At 45.4% G+C, this 11,567-nt stretch overlaps 1 non-coding gene across 1 annotated transcript; it reads right to left on the reverse strand.

Annotated features, from left to right (window-relative positions):
* Nucleotides 1-4,066: 4,066 nt before the first annotated feature.
* Nucleotides 4,067-4,172, reverse strand: LOC134733360 (U6 spliceosomal RNA). Its single transcript, XR_010116809.1, has one exon. It is a non-coding gene; the product is annotated as a U6 spliceosomal RNA (small nuclear RNA).
* Nucleotides 4,173-11,567: the final 7,395 nt, after the last annotated feature.

Consider the following 11,567-nt stretch of genomic DNA (forward strand, 5'->3'; position numbering starts at 1 on the left):
TGAGCCACTGCACACCGCACCCAGGCGGGATAAGTAAATTTTTTTTTTTTTTTTTACATGGAGTCTCTGTAGCCCAGGCTGGAGCAAAGTGGCGCCATCTCGGCTCACCGCAACCTCCGCCTCCTGGGTTCAAGCAATTCTTCTGCCTCAGCCTCCTGAGTAGCTGGGACTACAGGCACGCGCCACCATGCCCAGCTAATTTTTGTATTTTTAGTAGAGATGGGGTTTCACCATGTTGGCCAGGATGGTCTCGATCTCTTGACCTAGTGATCCACCCGCCTCGGCCTCCCAAAGTGCTGGGATTACAGGCGTGAGCCACCCTGCCCTGCCAGGATAAGTAAATTTTAAGAGACGAATAAAAAAAGGTGGGGAAAGTGGCACACTTTTACAAATTAAATCACAATATAAGGCATTTTTAAATAAACCTATTATTAGTCATTTGATAAAGGAAATACTCCTATAATAAAAAACCATCATGCCCTAACATATCTTTTGTTTTAAGGAAGACACAATTAGATTTGCTCAAACCTAAATAATGACAGCATTGTAATTACAGTTTTAAAAATTATAAATGTCACTGGGTCCAGTGGCTCATGCCTGTAATCCCAGCACTTTGGGAGGCTGAGGTGAGAGGATTACTTGAGGCCAAGAGTTCAAGACCAACCTGGGCAACAGAGCAAGGCCCTATCTCTACAAAAATAAAAATTAAAAAATCACTGGGCATGGTGGCACCTGCCTGTAATCCCAGCTACTTGGGAAGCTACGCTGGAAGGATGGTTTGAGCCCAGGAATTTGAGGTTGCACTGAGCTATGATTGAGCCAATGTACTTCAGCCTGGCAACAGAGGGCGACCCCGTCTAAAAAAAAAAAAAATTATAGTTGTAATATATGCACATGGTACTAAAAAAACATAAACTGAACAGTAGTGTGTCAAGCAAAAAGTAAGTTTTCTGGCCGGGTGCGGTGGCTCACGTCTGTAATCCAGCACTTTGGGAGGCCAAGTGGGGGCGGATCACCTGAGGTCAGGAGTTCAAGACCAGCCTGGCCGACATGGTGAAACCCTGTCTCTACTAAAAATACAAAAATCAGCCAGGCATGGTGGCACACGCTTGTAATTCCAGCTACTTGGGAGGCTGAGGCAGGAGAATAGCTGGAACTGAGTAGCTGGGATTACAGGTGTGTGCCACCATGTCCAGCTCATTTTTGTATTTTTAGTAGAGATAGGGTTTTGCCACATTAGCCAGGCTGGTCTCGAACTCCTGAGCTCAGGTGATCCGCCTGCCTTGCCTTCCCAAAGTGCTGGGATCACAGGCATGAGCCACTGCACCCGGCTTACCCCTCCATTTTTTCACACAAACAGGACCTTGCAAATTATAATGATCTTTGAGAATTTACAATATATAAACATCTTTGTATACTGGTGCACAGAGATCTAGAGACTTCATTGTTATTGCTGTTTTTCACTAATGTCATTTTGTTACAGGAAGGGGGTCCTGATCCAGACCCCAGGAGAGGGTTCTTGGATCTCACACAAGAAAGAATTCAGGGTGAGTTTGCAGTGCAAAGTAGAAGCAAGTTCATTAAGAAAGTAAAGTAGTGAAAGTACAGCTATTCCATAGACAGAGTAGAACGTTCCTGAAAGTAAGAGGAAGAACGCGTCCACCCTAGGTACAACACTTGTATATATAGAATAAAAAGAGATCATGGGAAGATGTGCTATGCTCAAGGGTTTGTGATAAAGGATTAATTTTCTTAATTACTGTATTTTGCAAGAATCGATATTATTATCTTTAAAGCAAAATTAGGAATGCCTTTGTTCTCAAGATACCGGGATAATCAGGACACTCCCAAGTCTGGGTCTGTTTAGTAAACATTATGAGTTTGTTCCCTTAGTAAACATCTGTACCTTTCTGGTACAGCAGCCCAGCAAGTTCCAGCCTCATTTTCCTAGCCCTCACTCAAGATGGAGTCTGTCTGGTTAGAATGCCTCTGGCAATTCTATTGTACCAGTATTCACTCTAGGAGGCCATATTACATTTAACAATCATTCTCTCTCTTTATTTTATTTTTTTGGAGACAAGAGTCTCTCACTCTGTCACCCAGGCTGGAGTGCAGTGGCACGATCACAGCTCACTGCAGCCTCAGACTCCTGGGTTCAATCAATCCTCCCACCTCGGCTTCCTGAGAAACTGGGACTACAGGCGTGCACTACTATACCCAGATAATTTATTTTTAAATTTTTATTTATTAACTTTTATTTATTATTTATTATTATTTTTTTTGAGATGGAGTCTTGCTCTGTCGCCCAGGCTGGAGTGCAGTGATGTGATCTCGGCCTCTGCCAACTCCCCATCCTGGGTTCAAGTGACTCTCCTGCCTCGGCCTCCCGAGTAGCTGGAATTACAGGTGCACATCACCATGCCCAGCTATTTCTTATATTTTTTAACCCCTGACAATCACTACTGTTTTCTATTTCTATAATTTTGTCTTTTCAAAAATGTTATATCTTGCAGGAGGTAACTATTTATTTATTTATTTGAGACAGATGTTTACATATTGTAAATGCTCAAAGATCATTATATTTTGCAAGAGACCAGGTTTCACCATGTTGGCCAGGCTGGTCTCAAACTCCTGACCTCAGGTGATCCACCTGCCTCAGCCTCCCAAAGCATTGGGATTACAGGTGTGAGCCACTGGGCCTGGCCCATGTTGCCCTTTAATAGCCACAGTTCATCTGTCTCCTGCCCCCATTCTCTCCTTAACCCCTGACAACCACTACTGTTTTCTATTTGTATAATTTTGTCTTTTCAAAAATGTTATATCATGCAGGAGGTAACTATTTATTTATTTATTTGAGACAGCGTCTCACTCTATCACCCGGCTGGAGTGCAGTGGTATGATCTCAGCTCACTGCAACCGCCGCCTCCTGGGTTCAAGCAATTCTCCTGCCTCAGCCTCCCAAGTAGCTGGGATTACAGCCATGCGCCACCATGCCCAGCTAATTTTTGTATTTTTAGTAGAAATGGGGTTTCCCCATGTTGGCCAGGCTGGTCTCGAGCTCTTGACCTCAAGTGATCCACCTGCCTAGGCCTCCCAAAGTGCTGCGATTACAGGCATGAGCCACCGCGCCTGGCCAGGGGGTAACTTTTTAGCATTGACTTAAAATTCAGCATAATAATCTGGAGATTCATGCAGGTTGTGATATGTAATAATAAATACACCCTTTCTTTTTATTACCAAGTAGTATTCCACAGTATGAATATATCACAGTTTACCCATTCATCCATTGAAAGACATCTGGATTGTTTTCAGTTTCTGCCTATTATAAATAAAGCTGCTATGAACATTCATATCAGAGTCTTTGTGTGAACATAAGTCTTCATTTCTCTCAGCTAAATGCCCAAGAGTGAAACTCCTGGATCACATGGTATGGTGGTGGTTACCTGTTTAGCTTTTTAAGAAACTATTACTGCAACCAGGCATAGTGGCTCACGCCTGTAATCCCAGCACTTTGGGAGGCCAAGGCGGGCGGATCACCTGAGGTCAGGAGTTCGAGACCAGCCTGGCCAACATGGTGAAACTCTGTCTCTAAGAAAAATACAAAAATTAGTCAGGCATGCTGTCGGGTTCCTGTAATCCCAGCTACTTGGGAGGCTGAGGCAGGAGAATCGCTTGAGCCTGGGAGGCAGAGGTTGTAGTGAGCTGAGACCATGAAACTGCACTCCAGCCTGGGCAAAAGAGCGAGACTCCGTATCAAAAAAAAAAAAAAAAAAAGAAAGAAAAGAAAAGAAACTATTACTGCTTTCCAGGTGGCTACACCTCACTTTACATTTCCACCAGCAGAGGATGAGAGATCCAGTTTCTCTGCATCCTTGTCAGAATTTGTTGTTGTCACTTTGTTATTTTAGCCATTCTAATAGGTGTACAGCGATATTTCATTGTGGTTTTTATTTGCATTTCTCAAATGGCTAATAGTGTTAAATATCTTTTTGTATGCTTGTTTGACATCTGTATATCCTCCTCAGTGAAATGTTTGTTTTCTTTTTTAAATTTTGTTTAATGTTTTAAAAATATGCAACACTTCATGAATTTGCATGTCATCTTTGAGCAGGGCCCGTACTAATCTCTGTATCGTTCCGATTTTTTAGTATATGTGCTGCAGAAGTGAGCACAGAATGTTTTTCAAATCTTTTGTTCATGCTCTATTAGGACTGTTTTGTTTTTGCTTTTGTTTTTGAGACGGAGTCTTGCTCTGTTGCCCAGGCAGGAGTGCAGTGGCTCGATCTGGGCTCATTGCAACCTCCGTCTCCCAGGTTCAAGAGATTCTCCTGCCTCGGCTTCCCGAGTAGCTGGGATTACAGGCGTCTGCCTCGATGCCCGGCTAATTTTTGTATTTTTATTAGAGACGGGATGTCACCACGCTGGCCAGGCTGGTCTCGAACTCCCAGCCTCAGGCAATCTGCCCGCCTCGGCCTCCCAAAGTGCTGGGATTACAGGCGTGAGACACCGCGCCCGGCCAAAACTGTTGTTTTTTTACTGTTGAGTTTTTTGCGAGTTTTTATCTATTCTAGATACCAGTACTTTGCCAGATATGTGGTTTGCACATATTTTCTCCTCTATTGTTTACCTTTTCTTCCTTATTTTAACAGGGTCTTTCAAAAGCCAAGGTTTTCCTGTGCGCTCGGAGGAGCCATAGCTGCCAGCTAGGCTGGCGGCGGGTGCCCCCAACCCCTGTGGCCGGCGGGGCGAGCTGGCCTGGGGGCGGGGTCCTGTGGAGGGTCGCGCAGGCAGTGTGCCCAGAGCGCCCCCGGCGGGAGCGCAGGCTGCGGGGCGAGAGGGAAGAGGAGGAGGCGGATAAGGTGATGGCGAGAAGATGGAGGAAGAGCAGACGAAGGAAGAGAAAGGAGATGGAAGAGAGAATGTCACCAGAGGAGACCGAAGGAACAAATTTTGACGCTGCAGGAGAAGCTGTGGGCCCGGCAGAAAGACAAGAACCAGCTTTTTCTGCAGCTCAAGAAAGTTTCCATGAGGAAGAAAAACGGAGGCGAAAGGAACAGAGCGATCTGACCTTCTGACATCCGCTGTGAGCCGGTGGAGCCCGATTATTCACGCGGGGACTCGCCTCCTCCTCGGCATGCAGGCAGCGCTGGAGCGCACGATCGCCTGGGCATTGTCATAGAAGCTGACCCAGCCAAGCAGATGTTCAGACCCCACGTGCTTACGACCAGGAAGTCCGTGGGTTCAGCGGCGGCTTTTGCAGGGACCCCAGAGCAGGCAGCCTGGGCGGTGCCGCTGGGACTGCTCAGCCCCTACCTCAATATGGGCCCATACAGCTAGCCTATGGCCCTAGTGGGCAGCTCAGAGCAGTTCGGTGCTCCCTGAGGTGCATTCAGGTCCCAGCCACGACCTTATTTTCTGCTGGGCCACTTTGAGCACACCCACACAGGGTTCCACCTGTGGTGGCGCTCTGTCTTTGAAACCGCAGATAGACCATGCTAACCAGCACACAGGTTTCCCTGGTCCATCCTCCCTGACCCCCACGCATCCCCAGGCTCTGCATCCAGGCCCTAGACTCCTTGCCTAATCCCAGCTCCCCGCGAAGACGCAGCCAGCAGGAATATCTGGGTTTTGCAGCTACCAACCAACCAGGCCCTCAGCAACTCGTCATCCAACACAGCCAGAACCTGTTATGCTGCAAGCGACCGTCAGATAGCTTCAATCTCGCCCTGCCCACACACACACCATGGGTGTGGGTTCCCCCCGAGTGTCCCAGCCCAAGGCCAATATAATCTACTTGCCATTAGGAGGAGAAGGAAAAGGAGGAGATGGAGAAGGAGGAGGAAGGAAGAAGAGAGCAAAGGGTTTTAAGGATAAGTCCAATTTATCAATTTTTCCTTTTTATTTTTTCATTTGTCTCAAGCATGTTCATAATTGGTCACCAAAGCATTTTCATCATGGCTGCTTTACAACCTTGACCAGTATAATAATCCCAACATTTCTATCATCTCAGAGTTGGCATCCATTGTCTTTTTCATTCAGTTTGAGATCTTCATGTTTTTTTTTTTTTTAAGACGGAGTCTCCCTTTCTTACCCAGGCTGGAGTGCAATGGCACAATCTCAGCTCACTGGAACCTCCACCTCCCAAGTTCAAGCGATTCTCTCACCTCAGCCTCCCTAGCAGCTGGGATTACAGGCACCTGCCATCATGCCCAGCTAATTTTTTTGCTATTTTTGTGGAGATGGGATTTCACCATGTTGGCTAGGCTGGTCTTGAACTCCTGACCTCAGGTGATCCTCCCACTTCGGTTTCCCAAAGTGCTGGGATTACAGGTGTGAGCCACCGTGTCCAGCCACGATTTTTGGCTTAAGTGATTTTCTATTGAAATCTGGAGACTTCTGTATTGTTACGTGACTCAAGATCTTTTTTTCTCTCTGTTTTTTTTTTCTTTTTTTTCTTTTTCTTTTTCTTTTTTTTTTTTTTTTTTTTTTGAGATAGAGTCTCACTCTGTCGCCCAGGCTAGAATGCAGTGGCGCCATCTCAGCTCACTGCAAGCTTCGCCACCTGGGTTCATGCCATTCTCCTGCCTCAGCCTCCTGAGTAGCTGGGAATACAGGCGCCCACCACCACGATCGGCTAATTTTTTGTATTTTTAGTAGAGATAGGGTTTCACTGTCTTAGCCAGGATGGTCTTGATCTCCTGACCTCGTGATCTGCCCGCCTTGGCCTCCCAAAGTGCTGGGATTACAGGCATGAGCCACCGCGCCCAGCCCTCTCTCTGTGTATTTTTCTTTCTTTCTTTTTTTTTTGAGACAGTCTTGCTCTGTTGCCCCGTCTGGAGTGCAATGTTGCGACCTCAACTCACTGCAACCTCCGCCTCCCAGGCTCAAGTGATTCTCCTGCCTCAGCCTCCTGAGTAGCTGGGATTATAGGCACGTGACACCATACCCGGATAATTTTTGTATTTTTAGTGTAGATTGGGTTTCACCATGTTGGCCAGGCTGGTCTCAAACTCCTGACCTCAAGTGATCCACCTGCCTCAGCCTCCCAAAGTGTTGGGATTACAGGCATAAGCCACCATGTCCGGCCTGTTTTTTAAATCAGTAGACTAACAACTACAATTAGGTGGGAAAACATTCTAATGGATTAACTTCATTCTAACTAGATTACCTGGCTAGGAATATATTTTTATTTTTGTAAAATAGGCATAACATAAAAAGTACCATTTTAACCATTTTTAAGTGTATACTTCAGTAGCATTGTGCATATTCATGATATTGATACAACCATGATGGCTATTCATCTGCAAACCTTTTTCCCCAAATTGGAACTCTGTACACATTAAACAGTAACTCTTCATTCTCCCCTCCCCCAGTCCCTGATAACCCTCCTACTTTCTGTTTCTATGCTCACATAAGTGGAATCATATACTACTTGTCCTTCTGTCTGGTTTATTTCACTTAGCATAATGTCTTCAAAGGTGCATTCGTACTGTAGCATGGAACGGAATTTCATTCCTTTTTAAGGCTGAATAATATTCCACTGATGCATAAAGCACAATTTGATTTTTTGTGTTGTTTGTTTTTTGGAGACAGGGTCTTGTTCTGTTGCCCCTGGGCTGGAGTGCAGTGGCATGATGATGGCTTTCTGCTGCCTTCACCTCCCAGGCTCAAGCAAGCCTCCTGCCTCAGCCTTCCCCGAGTAGCGGGACCACAAGCACGTACCACCACATCTGGCTAATTATTTGATTTTTTTTGTAGAGATGGGGCCTCCCTATATTGCCCAGGCTGGTCTCAAACTTCTGGACTCAACTGGTCTTCATGTCTCAGCCTCCCAGAGTGCTGGAATTACAGGTGTGAACCACCGTGCCCAGCCACACTTGTTTTATCTACTGATCCATCAATGGATGCTTGGGTTGCTGTCACCTTTTGGCTATTCTGAATAATGCTGCTATGAACACTGGTGTACAAATAATCTGTTTGCATCCCTGCTATCAATTATTTTAGGTATATACTCAGAAATGGAATTGGTGGATCATACGATAATTCTTTAATTTTTGGAGTAACTGCCATACTGTTCACAGTGGCTACACCATTTTACATTTCTACTAGCAATGTACAAGGATTTTGGTTTTCCACATCCACACCAACAACTGTTATTTTCTATTTTTAAAATAATTAATAGTCATTTTGGTCAGCCGTGCTGGCTCACACCTGTAATCCCAGCACTTTGGGAGGCCGAGGCAGGAGGATCGCTTAAGCCTAGGAGTTCTCGATCAGCCTAAGCAACAATTGAGACTCGCCTCCCAACCCTTCCCACCCCCTTCTCTATTTAAAATAATAATAGTCATCTTAATGGGTGTGAAGTGGTATCTCATTGCGGTTTTGATTTGCATTCCTCCAGTGATTAGCGGTGCTGAGCATTTTTCACATGCTCATTAGATCTTACTTCAATCTCTGGCTCTGGCTGGCTTTCTCTGATGTTGCTCTGGCAGGGGAAGGACAGCACAGCCTTCCTACTGCCAGCAGGAGGTGGAAGTCCAGATTTCTCACTCACACCAGAGGGGATGATCCTTGTTACTGCTGGGTGGGGGCTGGAGTTCCTCATGTGGTCTCCACTGACACTACAATGAGGTGGCCTCATGATGACTGTGTGATCAAGTCCTGATTTCCCAGCAGGCCTTCTATGACACCACCTTCGTGGAATCTGAAGGATCACCTTTGTTCCTGCCCGGTGGGCCTGAAAGTTGAAGCTGCTCCGTGGTCTCCTCTGACAATGTGGTGGTGGTAGTGGCAGGGGTCTGGGGGTGGAGGTTGTCAGAGAACCTCATTCCAGCCTCCCAAGGGTAGAATCATGGGCTCCCCAGTTGGCTTTTGCTGGCATGGTTGTGGGTAGGACCACAGCTGCTTCTGTGATATTTGGCTGAAATAATAGAATTACTGTCTAAAACTTTTCTATCTTCCTAGAATGCCTCTGTCCTGGGTAGAGAAAGCAACCTTTTGCTGGAGCTTTGCTAGTCTATGCCTGTTGGCTTTTCTGGGTTGCTAGCTTCTTCAGTTTCAACTCAGGATATGTGAAGGAAGAAGAAAACCCAGGGAATTCACTATCATGTGTATCTTGAGGTTCCTACCTGTCTGCCTTCTTTTCCCCACCTCCCAGAGTCTTCTCGTGTTTGCTTTATATATAATGTCCAGGGTTTTTAGTTGCACTTAGTAGGAGGAACAGGAAGAATTTTGCATACTCCATCTTTCCAGAAGTAGAAGTAGACTTCATTGTTTGTAATGACTAATACACACAGCATACAATTTACTAACCAATCTCCTTTTGACAGCCATTTAAGTCGTTTATAGTTTTATTATTTTAATAGTTTTTTTCCTATTAAAATAATGAAGGGCCGGGTGCGGTGGCTCAGCCTGTAATCCCGGCACTTTGCGGGGCCGAGAAAGGTGGATCACCTGAAGTCAGGAGTTCGAGACCAGCCTAGCCAACATGGCGAAACCCCATCTCTACTAAAATAGAAAAATTAGCTGGGTGTGGTGGCATGCACCTGTAATCCCGGCTACTCCGGAGGCTGAAACAGGAGAACCACTTGAATCTGGGAGGTGGAGGTTGCAGTGAGCCAAATCGCACCATTTGCACTCCACCCTGGGCAACAGAGAGAGACTCTGTCTCAAAAAACAGAAACAAACAAACAAACAACAAAAAAGAAAAAAGAAAAAGAAAAAATAGAGGAAAAAATTTTTACCTAAAGTATGATTTCCGTTATGTTTAAAAACAAACACACATTCTTGGGGTTGGTGATTGTTTTCTGTCGTTTCCAAAAAACGATATAACTATTATTTTTAATGAACTATAGGAATATATAGCTTATATAGGAATATATGTATATATATACAGTTTATATATAAGTATATATACAGTTTATATATACATATATATAAACTTTATCTCATATATATGATAAAGATGAAAGATGAGGCCGGGCAACGTTATGAGAATTAAAAGAGATAAATTCTTGGCCAGGCATGGTGGCTCACGCCTGTAATCCCAGCACTTTGGGAGGCTGAGGCGGGCAGATCACCTGAGGTTGGGAGTTCGAGACCAGTCTGACCAACATGGAGAAACCCCGTCCCGACTAAAAATACAAAATTAGCCAGGCGTGGTGATGGATGCCTGTAATCCCGGCTACTCGGGAGGCTGAGGCAGGAGAATCGCTTGAACCCGGGATGCAGAGGCTGCAGTGAGCCGAGATTGCACCACTGCACTTCAGCTTGGGCAACAAGAGCGAAACTCTGTCTCAAAAAGAAAACAAACAAACAAACAAACAAACATGAAAGATGAGTTGGTTGTGTCACATGAAGAAGGTAGTATAGAGCCCCAGGTAATGGGGCATAGGAGTGGGATTCCAGATACCAGACCCACATTTTTGGGGTGAGATTGCCAATCACGGTCTTTCTTCCATCCCTCACAGAGGCATAGGTTTGTCCTGAAGACAAACCTAATTCTGGAGACTTCATGTAATCTAGAAGAGACGTGCAAACTGATGAAAAATAGTGATTTTTTTTTTTTTTTTTTTTTGAGACAGAGTCTTGCTCTGTCACCCAGGCTAGAGTACAGTGGCGCGATCTTGGATCACTGCAACCTCCACCTCCTGAGTTCAAGCAATTCTCCTGCCTCAGCCTTCCGAGTACCTGGGATTACAGGCACCCGCCACCATGCCTGGCTAATTTTTTGTATTTTTAGTAGAGACAGGGTTTCACCACGTTGGCCAGGCTGGTCTCAAACTCCTGACCTCAGGTGATCCACTGGCCTTGGCCTCCCAAAGTGCTGGAATTACAGGCATGGGTCACCATGCCCAGACAAAATAGTGAAGCTTTGAGGTAAAGTAAAGATGTTGCCCAGGCTGGAGTGCCACGACCATGCCACTGCACCCTCTGCCTCCCAGATTCAAGCGATTCTCCTGCTTTCTTGCCTCAGCCTTCTGAGTAGCTGGGACCACAGGTGTGCGTCACCATGCCCAGCTAATTTTTGTATTTTTGGTAGAGATGGGGTTTCACCATGTTGGCCTGGCTGATCTCGAACTACTGATCTCAAGTGATCCGCCCACCTCGGCCTCCCAGAGTGCATGAGCCACTGCTCCCAGCCTTATTTTTCAAAATTAAAAGCTGGCCCCACGTCAGTTCAGATCCAGTGAATCTGGGTGAGAGGGCAGAATCCACAAGTATCTGCATTTCGAATAGATGTTCCCATTGATTTTTATGCATACCACAGTTTCTGATCACCTGATTTGAAGTACAGCAATATACTTGTATTTTAGTCTTCCTCTATAAAGGCAGAAAAACTTCTGTATCTTGGCTGCACAAAAGAGTTTAATAACCTTGGATCAGCAGAGTCAAAACTAGTTCTTAGCTAGTTTAAAAGTCCTTCTGTGATCCTCCTCAGTTTTCCCCATTTTCTTCAACTCTGTTAATATCTTTACCTATGTTGATGCAAATTATTATTATTATTATTTTGAGACATGATCTTTCTCCATCACCTAGGTTGGAGTGCAGTAGCTGGATCTCAGCTC

Source organism: Symphalangus syndactylus, chromosome 17, assembly GCF_028878055.3.
Source record: "Symphalangus syndactylus isolate Jambi chromosome 17, NHGRI_mSymSyn1-v2.1_pri, whole genome shotgun sequence".
Taxonomy (NCBI): Eukaryota; Metazoa; Chordata; class Mammalia; order Primates; family Hylobatidae; genus Symphalangus; species Symphalangus syndactylus.